General features: G+C 44.4%; 1 long non-coding RNA gene across 1 annotated transcript; it reads right to left on the minus strand.

Annotated features, from left to right (window-relative positions):
• Nucleotides 1-3,818: 3,818 nt before the first annotated feature.
• Nucleotides 3,819-8,975, minus strand: LOC144889358 (uncharacterized). Its single transcript, XR_013621707.1, has 2 exons — nt 7,181-8,975; nt 3,819-4,584 (listed from the first exon to the last, which is right to left on the minus strand). It is a non-coding gene; the product is annotated as an uncharacterized LOC144889358 (long non-coding RNA).
• Nucleotides 8,976-10,425: the final 1,450 nt, after the last annotated feature.

The raw sequence follows: 10,425 nt of genomic DNA on the forward strand, positions 1-10,425 counted from the left end.
GCAACAATCTTGGGAAAATAAAGCATTGTAACAAAAGAAAGCATGATATCAAGGAGAGAATTTATGTGGAGGATGGTAAGAAGAGCAAGATACCCATTGAATGCATTTATCAGGTTCCTGGTATGAAGTAGCAGCAGGTGAGGCATCCATGAAGAATTCAGAAAGGTTTAGCTCTTCGGTAATGATATGAATATGATGGAAGGGGAGGTGGGAGAGGATTTTAGGACCGCGAGACCATGTGACTGATGACATAAATTTAATTCTTCACTTGCATGGGATTGCAGATCAGACATAAGTTTTAGATTTTTAAGATAATGATTTTGATTCAACCAATTATGGCTGGAATACTACTTCACTGATGAAGTCATCATTATCACCTTATATACCCTGTGGGGAGTTGATGACATATGCCAAGTTCCAATTTATTTTGTTGAGTGGTTTCTGAGAAAAAGGTGTCCAAATTCTTTCCTTTAATCCAACATGGCTGCCATACCATATGACCTATGACGTCAAAGTTATCTTTACAATATTCTCCGTAGGTGATTCTGTCTGAATCTGAGTTTGTGTGTGTCTGGGGGGTGTAGCTATACCTGGTCTGGGGGGGCTTCAAAAACAAATATCCACCATGTTGTTTACTCGCATAGCTTTGAGGCCTCTTTTGTTAGGCCCACAGTTTCTTACTCTCCCACACAGTTTTATTTAAACTCTAATTCGATATCTCATTTCATTTTTCACAGTCGCTGACATGGTTTCGACTCGGTTGCAAAAAACGGGAATAAAATTCGATTAAAGTTACCGTTTATAGAACGAAATGCATTTTCAAAAGCCTGTAACACAAAGTAAAGGCCATTCATTGAGTCTCCCTCACGGCTTTATCTCCACTCTAATTCACCATCACGGTCGATAGGATGGATCGAGTCTCAGTTTCAGCTAAAGTTGAGAAAATCGGTGACATGTATTCCAACAGCCGTTTTGAATGTGTTGACTGTTACGTGGGCACAAGGAAAGAGGGGAATGAGAGAGGGAGAGGAGAGAACGGTCTCAGGACTGCGTTATTTATATTATTACTTAGTAAAAGTACAGCGACTGAATACTGAAGTTCAGAATCGAACCGAAGTCAAATTATATATTTACATATTCCTGGTGTGTACGTACAGAGTTTGTTTAAAGCGAGTCAATTCTTTTCCAACCATGGGATTAAACAATACAGTACTTCAAAAATGTACATAATAATGTAAACTAACTATGTAATACAATATTTATTGATAACGTTTGGTTTTAATCTATTTTTACTTTGTAAAGCGAAAAAATTTCGATACTTTCAAGTTTAAAAATGAAGTCATGGCTCCATTGGCCTACGATCGGCCTGTGATGTGCATTTTACCACTGAATCAACACGTCTTCGATCATCAATTACTTTTTGATTACAACTCAAAGCAAAGGCAACCAGGCAATGCCTGTTTCGTTCGGCGTGATTATACACCGCCCAAACAAGATACGTTTCATTGCTAAAGCGAATAAAATCGTGAAATGTTTAAGATTTTTTTTTCTTTGTTTTCGCACGACTTTCCAAGGATGCATCGTGTTCACATCCAGGATTAATAAACAAACTCCATTTCATGTATACATGGACCCATGAATTCACAGATGTAAAATAAATAAATAAACAGACGGGAAATTGCCGAGATATTTTTTCGTTCATATTTTAAGCTATGTGCACGTACACTTTAAAGTTTATTTGAAATCTTTAATTTTAAAAAAATGTCATTTTGTATGCTGTAACGAAAAGAGTAACTTTGGTTTTCGTGGGACAGAAATGTGCAATGTCCAAATGTTCTTATACACCATCCAAAAGACTTTTTTTCCCCAGAGACTTTTTCATTTGAGCTGTATTCTTTATATCGTCGGAATGTTTCATTCTTTAGACATAGTCAAAATAAAAAGTTGCAATTAGGTACTCTGCACTTGGGGAGAAGGGCGGAGCATCGTTTACGTGTTGCGGTGTTGCCACTCGCGTTTGTAAATGCTATCTCCAAAATAAATAAAATGAGGGAAAAGAACGAGACCGCTAATGAACGTTAACCCACACTTGCACGGGATGCTGAGCAACAAAGACATTGGAAGGTAATGTGCTCAGCAAACCTATACAAGAGCAGCTGTAAAGAATCCGGATGAAGTATCGGATAATATTGAAGATCATTGCGGTGCGAGTCCGATGACATCACCATGCGTATATTGTTCTGTGAAACATTTCACAAATGAATGAACAGGACAAGGGGATGGATTTACACTGTTGTTCCAAGAGAAAAGTTCAATTACCCATAATATGTGCCCGTACCTGCTTGGGAAGAGAGGACTAGGGGGGGGGGGGGATCTGAGACCCGCTCTCCCCCGTGTGCGCGAGACCCGCTCTCCCCCGTGTGCGCGAGACCCGCTCTCCCCCGTGTGCGCGAGACCCGCTCTCCCCCGTGTGCGCGAGACCCGCTCTCCCCCGTGTGCGCGAGACCCGCTCTCCCCCGTGTGCGCGAGACCCGCTCTCCCCCGTGTGCGCGAGACCCGCTCTCCCGCGTGCGCGCGAGACCCGCTCTCCCCCGTGCGCGCGAGACCCGCTCTCCCCCGTGCGCGCGAGACGCCCGCTCTCCCCCGTGCGCGCGAGACGCCCGCTCTCCCCCGTGCGCGCGAGACGCCCGCTCTCCCCCGTGCGCGCGAGACGCCCGCTCTCCCCCGTGCGCGCGAGACGCCCGCTCTCCCCCGTGCGCGCGAGACGCCCGCTCTCCCCCGTGCGCGCGAGACGCCCGCTCTCCCCCGTGCGCGCGAGACGCCCGCTCTCCCCCGTGCGCGCGAGACGCCCGCTCTCCCCCGTGCGCGCGAGACGCCCGCTCTCCCCCGTGCGCGCGAGACGCCCGCTCTCCCCCGTGCGCGCGAGACGCCCGCTCTCCCCCGTGCGCGCGAGACGCCCGCTCTCCCCCGTGCGCGCGAGACGCCCGCTCTCCCCCGTGCGCGCGAGACGCCCGCTCTCCCCCGTGCGCGCGAGACGCCCGCTCTCCCCCGTGCGCGCGAGACGCCCGCTCTCCCCCGTGCGCGCGAGACGCCCGCTCTCCCCCGTGCGCGCGAGACGCCCGCTCTCCCCCGTGCGCGCGAGACGCCCGCTCTCCCCCGTGCGCGCGAGACGCCCGCTCTCCCCCGTGCGCGCGAGACGCCCGCTCTCCCCCGTGCGCGCGAGACGCCCGCTCTCCCCCGTGCGCGCGAGACCCGCTCACATGTTATCAGAAGTAAATATATTGTGTAGATTACATCTGTGGATTTGATAAATTGCCAGCAACCATTTTGTAAAACTGAATGTGCAGGTGCAGCATCTAAATGAAGATGTCCAAATGTCACATGTCCATGGGATTCCCATGGGTGACCCCACTAGTAACTAAAATATTCTCCATGGCTGTCCCTCCTATGTCTAAAGTTGCACACATCGATCAGACAAGCAGTTGCACTCTTGCAATATCGAGACTATACTTCTTTCTTTTTTTTTCAAACCCTAACTACGATTGGAACATACCGCTTAGAGCCTAAGACCTTTACGCTCTTTAGACGCATACCACACAAACATCAAGAATCTTCTTGCACTGCACCGACTACTTTTTAAGCAAGTAATGCACAAACTCTACCCACCCAGAGGTGGGTAGAGTTTGTGCATCCGTGCGCGCGAGACACCCGCTCTCCCCCGTGCGCCCCGTCTCCCCCGTGCGCGTGAGACACCCGCTCTCCCCCGTGCGCCCCGTCTCCCCTAGTTAAATTAATACAGTAAAATAAAGAATTACATACTTGGTAAACATGAATTTTATTTGCCCACTTGTCCTGGGCAACACATACAATGTCCAAGACATTTGAAGAGCAAGGCGTTTCGTTTGTAGAAAACAGAACCCAGAATGTTGTCATGTGGAATGCAAGTTTTTCATCTTTTGAAAGTACACTTGTGATGGTCACTTGCTATTATATTGATGGATGTATTGCGATTGCTGCATAAAAATCACAAGCAACAAGACACTTCTTGACCGTCAGAGGTCAAGGTCTCTTGACGAAACACCTTCAAACCTTGAAAGGTCTTTTGACCTTCAACATATCTGAAGAAATACTTGTACAGTATGCAATTTATCAGAAATATCAGCGAACTTTACATTTCCTCGGAGAACTGGAAGTGCGATTTCTTTACATAGATTGCACAACAAGTGTCTACAGGTTGAAATGTGAAACAAAAACAATGTAACTGAACAAAACTTGACATGGTGAAAGAAACAAAACTATGTTAATAAAACAACAAAAAAACTGATGATTATTAGATCCGATTAGGACATTTTTCATTCCACATCCTTTAATGTAAAGCAGCAAATGCAAATTGGTGAATTTCCCAGCACGTGTTGAAAAAAAAAAAGGAAAAAAAACGTCTTGACATCTTGAACGACTGTACATCGTTTGTATAAGTTTAAGAGCGCCCTGAGTAACATCATATATACAATACGACTGAAATTTGAACAAAACGCTATTTCCATGTAAAATTTAAATAATCTGCCATGAAACATGTCGACTTTCCTACCCATATCCGTGGTCACATTTTGGACCTTGTCTGCTCCACTGGATTAAATTTGCACCATCTCTATGGCTCCGACCTCACCCTCTCTGACCACTTAGCCATCACTCTGACCATCAACATCCCCGCCCCAACACCAAGGCATTATCGCACAATCAACTTCCGTAAGCTAAACGCTCTTTCACCTACCTCATTCTCATCCACCCTCTCTGAAAAAATGTCCACTTCTCCCTTCATTGACCTCCACACCCCTTCCGACCTCACTGACTACTACAACCACACTCTCTCCTCCTGCCTTGACCAGCTTGCGCCTGTAAAAACCAAAACAGTTTCTTTCACCCATTCTGCTCCCTGGTTTACCCCTGAACTCCACCTGATGAAAACTCGTGCTCGCCAACTTGAAAGACTCCGCAATAAAACGGGTCTCACAGTTCACTCCCAAGCCTACAAGGACCACATACAACACTACAAAGATGCCCTCTCCCGCGCCCGCTCTGCCTACTACTCTCAAATTATCCACTCTGGCTCCGGAAACCCAAAAGCACTCTTCTCGACAATAAACAAACTCCTCCGCCCCCTGAACACCACCACCCAGTCATTCACAGTAGACAACTGCATCTCCTTCCTCTCTTTCTTCCAACGCAAAATTGACAACATCTACAACAGCTTGACCACCGCCGCACCCGCTCCCCCTCCAACCACCTGCCCCCCCTTGTCCTGCCATCCCCTGTCTCGGTTCTCCCCAATCTCTCCTACTGACCTCTCTGAACTCCTCATAGGAATGAAAACTGCCACCTGCACTCTTGACCCCATCCCCTCCAGCTTTGTCAAAGCCTCCCTCCCTGCTCTATCTCCACTTATCATTGCAACAATAAACTCCTCCCTGTCTACAGGCATCGTCCCACCTTCCCTCAAAATTGCTGCTGTTACCCCCATTCTAAAAAAAACCTGGTCTAAACCCTGACACCCTAAACAACTTCAGACCCATCTCCAACCTACCCTTTCTGTCAAAAGTTTTGGAACGCGCTGTAGCCACTCAACTCAAACATCATCTCTCTGCCAATAACTTGTATGAAACATTCCAATCCGGATTCCGCTCCAACCACAGTACTGAAACTGCTCTCCTCAAAATCACCAACGACCTTCTCCTCTCCTCTGACGCTGGCAACCTCAACATTCTCGTCCTCCTCGACCTCAGCGCTGCCTTTGACACCATCGATCACACTATCCTCCTCACCCGACTTGAATCCACCTTTAACGTCACCGGCACTGCCCTCTCTTGGATTAAATCATACCTCTCTGACAGATGCCAGTTCATCTCCATCAATAACTGCAAATCCCCCACTGCTCCCCTCCCCCAAGGTGTCCCCCAAGGTTCAGTTCTTGGCCCCCTCCTCTTCATCCTTTACCTGTCCCCGCTCGGTCACTTAATCCGCCGTCATGGTCTCCAATTCCACTGCTTCGCCGATGACATCCAGCTTTTCATCTCCACCAAGTCCGTCTCCACCGACACCCACTCTATCCTGACAAACTGCATCACTGAAATAAAATCCTGGCTTCAAATCAACTTCCTCAAGCTTAACTGTGATAAATCTGAAATAATCATCATTGGCCCAAAAACGCTCACAAAATCCACCCATAACTTTGCCCTCAACATCGACGGTATCCCAGTATCCACCTCCCCTCACATCCGGAATCTTGGCGTCATCTTTGACCAAACCCTTTCCTTCGACAAATACACTAAACAGATCACAAAGTCAGCCTTCTTTCACCTGAAAAACATTGCCCGTCTCCGCTCATCCCTCTCCTCCACGGCTGCAGAAACCCTCATCCACGCCTTCATCACCTCCCGTCTGGACTACTGCAATAGCCTCCTCTATGGTTCACCCTCAAAAATCACCAATAAACTCCAATACATTCAGAACTCCGCTGCCCGTCTACTCACTCATTCCCGGACCCGTGACCACATCACCCCCGTCCTTTACAAGCTTCACTGGCTCCCCATCCCCCAGAGAATCCAGTACAAAATCCTCCTCTTGACATACAAAGCCCTCCATAACCTGGCCCCATCCTACCTGGCTGACCTCCTCTCCAGACACACTCCCACCCGCAACCTCCGCTCTGCTGGTACCAACCTCCTGACCCCCTCCATCCGGACCAAATTCAGATCCTGGGGGGACAGGGCCTTCTCCATCGCTGCTCCCACCCTCTGGAACTCACTACCTCACACCATCAGAGACTCCTCCTCACTCACCACATTCAAAACATCACTAAAGACCCACCTGTTCAACGCTGCATTCAACATTCAACCCACAGCATTTAACCCCTGACTATCTCTTCTCCTTCTCCCTCCTTTTGCTTTAAATATTTCCCTATTGATTCTTGTCTTGTCTTTTTGATTCTTGTCTTATATATATGCCGTATATCGCTGCTGTTTGTTTTCTTGATTCTTGTCTTTTTGCAATTGTTGTTTTCATGTATTGTTATGCATTATGTTTTCCACTCTGTCAAAGCGCCTTTGGGCTTCTGGAAAAGCGCTATACAAAATAAATGAATTATTATTATTATTATTACATGTGAGCAATTCTTGAAATGCACATGTCATCACTTCTTGAAATGTACATGTCATCACTTCTTGAAATGTACATGTCATCACTTCTTGAAATGTACATGTCATCACTTCTTGAAATGTACATGTTATCACTTCTTGAAATGTACATGTTATCACTTCTTGAAATGTACATGTTATCACTTCTTGAAATGTACATGTTATCACTTCTTGAAATGTACATGTTATCACTTCTTGAAATGTACATGTTATCACTTCTTGAAATGTACATGTTATCACTTCTTGAAATGTACATGTTATCACTTCTTGAAATGTACATGTTATCACTTCTTGAAATGTACATGTTATCACTTCTTGAAATGTACATGTTATCACTTCTTGAAATTTACATGTTATCACTTCTTGAAATTTACATGTTATCACTTCTTGAAATGTACATGTTATCACTTCTTGAAATTTACATGTTTTCACTTCTTGAAATTTACATGTTATCACTTCTTGAAATTTACATGTTATCACTTCTTGAAATTTACATGTTATCACTTCTTGAAATTTACATGTTATCACTTCTTGAATGAAATGTACCATCACATGAAAAAGTAAGTACACCCCATGTAAAGTTTTAATTTTTTCAACATATTTCAACATACAGCTATTTCATCTTCATTTCAACAATATTGACAGATAAAGGTGATATAATATAACAAATATCATGAAACATTTACATTTTGTAGTCCATTGTATAATTTAAATAAACATAAATGCAAATTTCGCATGTGGAAAAAGTAAGTACACCCCTACATTTATCACGACTTCAAATACCTAAAATTAGAATCAGGTGCACCAGTTCAGGTGCAAATGATTAGAACATCGTTGGAGAGGATCTTGGAGGAACCTGTCTTATTTAAACCTGACATTTAGTTTGGTTTGCTCTTTGTTGTTGAAGTGTGTGGCGTCACCACGCCGAGATCAAAATAGCTCCCCGAGGCCTTCTGAAAGGTTATATATGCCTACGAGTCTGGGAAGGGATTTAAAAAGATCTAACAATTTGAAATCAATCATTCGACTGTCCGGAAGATCATCTACAAGTGGAGAAGATTCTAAACAACTGCCAACTTGTTCAGGCCAGGCCACCCCAGCAAGTTCAGCCAGAGAGCAGACCGCAAGATGCTGAAAGAAGTCTCTAAGAACCCCAGAATGTCATCACGGGACCTACAGGTAGCTCTTGCCACTGTTGATGTCAAAGTGCACGAGTCTACCATTAGAAAGAGGCTGCACAAATTTGATCTACATGTGAGGTGTGCCAGGAGGAAACCTTTGCTGTCCAGAAAGAACATCAGGGCAAGACTAAAGTTTGCCAATGAACACCTTGGCAAAGACCAGCACTTCTGGAACAATGTGCTCTGGACAGATGAGTCAAAAGTAGAGCTATTTGGCCACAGTACCAGAAGACATGTTTGGCGAAAACCAAAGACAGCATTTGATCACAAGAACCTGATACCAACTGTAAAGCATGGTGGTGGAAATATTATGGTTTGGGGCAGCTTTGCTGCATCAGGGCCTGGGCAGCTCACCATCATATAATCCACTATGAATTCTTAATTTTACCAGAGGGTGATTGAGGATAATGTGAGGCCATCTGTCGGAAAGTTGAAGCTCAACCGAAGGTGGACCTTGCAACATGACAATGATCCTAAACATACCAGTAAATCCACCAAGGAGGCTGAAAAGAAAGAAATGGAGGGTTCTGGAATGGCCAAGTCAAAGCCCGGATCTAAATCCCATCGAGATGTTGTGGGGGGGGATTTGCAACGAGCTGTGCATGCAAGAAACCCCTCAAACATCACACAGCTGAAAGAATTCTGCATGGAGGAGTGGGCAAAAATTTCTCCCAGTCGATGTCAGAGACTGGTAGACAGTTATAAGAAATGCCTACTTGAGGTTGTTTCTGCCAAAGGGGGGCAATACCACCTATAAGAGCCAAGGGTGTACTTACTTTTTCCACATGCGAAATTTGCATTTATGTTTGTTTAAATTATACAATGGACTACAAAATGTAAATGTTTCATGATATTTGTTATATTATATCACCTTTATCTATCAATATTGTTGAAATCAAGATCAAATAGCTGCATGTTGAAATATGTTGAAAAAGTCAAAACTTTACATGGGGTGTACTTACTTTTTCATGTGACTGTACAATGTTATCAATTCTTGACATTTACATTTTACATGTTTTCAATTCTTGACATTTACATGTTTTCAATTCTTGACATTTACATGTTATCACTTCTTGAAACTTCTTGAAAAATACAAAAAGCATTGCAGTGCATGTCCTTTCATACATCTGTCATTGGAAGGCATTCAGACACTTCTGAATGGCATTCAAGATGGCTGGGAAACATGACGCATTTTCTTTACTCTATCTGTAATGTAGAGCAACCTTTTCCACGGTCCAATTCCAAGAGATGTGATTTTTGTAACACCTTCCCAAATTTAAAACGCGATTATGGAAGATCAAATTGGGAGGAAAATCCAGCTAATCAGGTAGAAAGCATGCGAACCATGGAAAATATATGGGAAATTCACCTGCTGCTTGAAGGTATATTTCCATGCAAGGATGCAAGGTGAAGATTTGACATACCAGTATGTTTCAACAGATTTCTTTTTTAAAAGAACAAACCACTCTCTCCAGTGAGGCATGATCAAAGATTAACATTCAGCTTTGTTCAAACGCATGGATCTCCTTTCAAATACATTCGAAGTACATTTACACAGAAAAGGAGTTCAGTTGTTTGTTTTTTTTAAACAATAAAAACATTCATATCGGTTAATAAACTGAACGATATTTGCTAAATATCAAGTTCACGGCAATGAGAAAGTAAATTAATTTAATGCATCAAAATATCACCCAGAGTAATCCAGACATTTTGCAAATCAAAATCCTCACTTTACACACCACAAATCCACCCAACCCCCCCTTCCCACACCCGCTCCCACCCCCCGTTCCGTGTTACCCCCCCCCCCTCCCCACTACCACGGCACCCAAAAAAACTTCAACGTTCTATCCGTACAAAAAGTTGTGAATCTTGAAAAGAAAAAACTATTCTATATGCAATGGAACACACAGGTTGTTAAACACGAGTATTAATCAATCCAACGTACTGCACTCTTGACTGACAGTCAGTGCTGCAGAAGCAATGTCTTTGAAACTGTTATGCAAGGTGGTTTTACAGCTTTCCAGCAGTCAGCTCATCGCAGGAGTTTGGCCGGA

The sequence above is a fragment of the Myxine glutinosa genome, chromosome 1 (genome assembly GCF_964187855.1).
Source record: "Myxine glutinosa chromosome 1, kmMyxGlut1.1, whole genome shotgun sequence".
Classification (NCBI taxonomy): Eukaryota; Metazoa; Chordata; class Myxini; order Myxiniformes; family Myxinidae; genus Myxine; species Myxine glutinosa.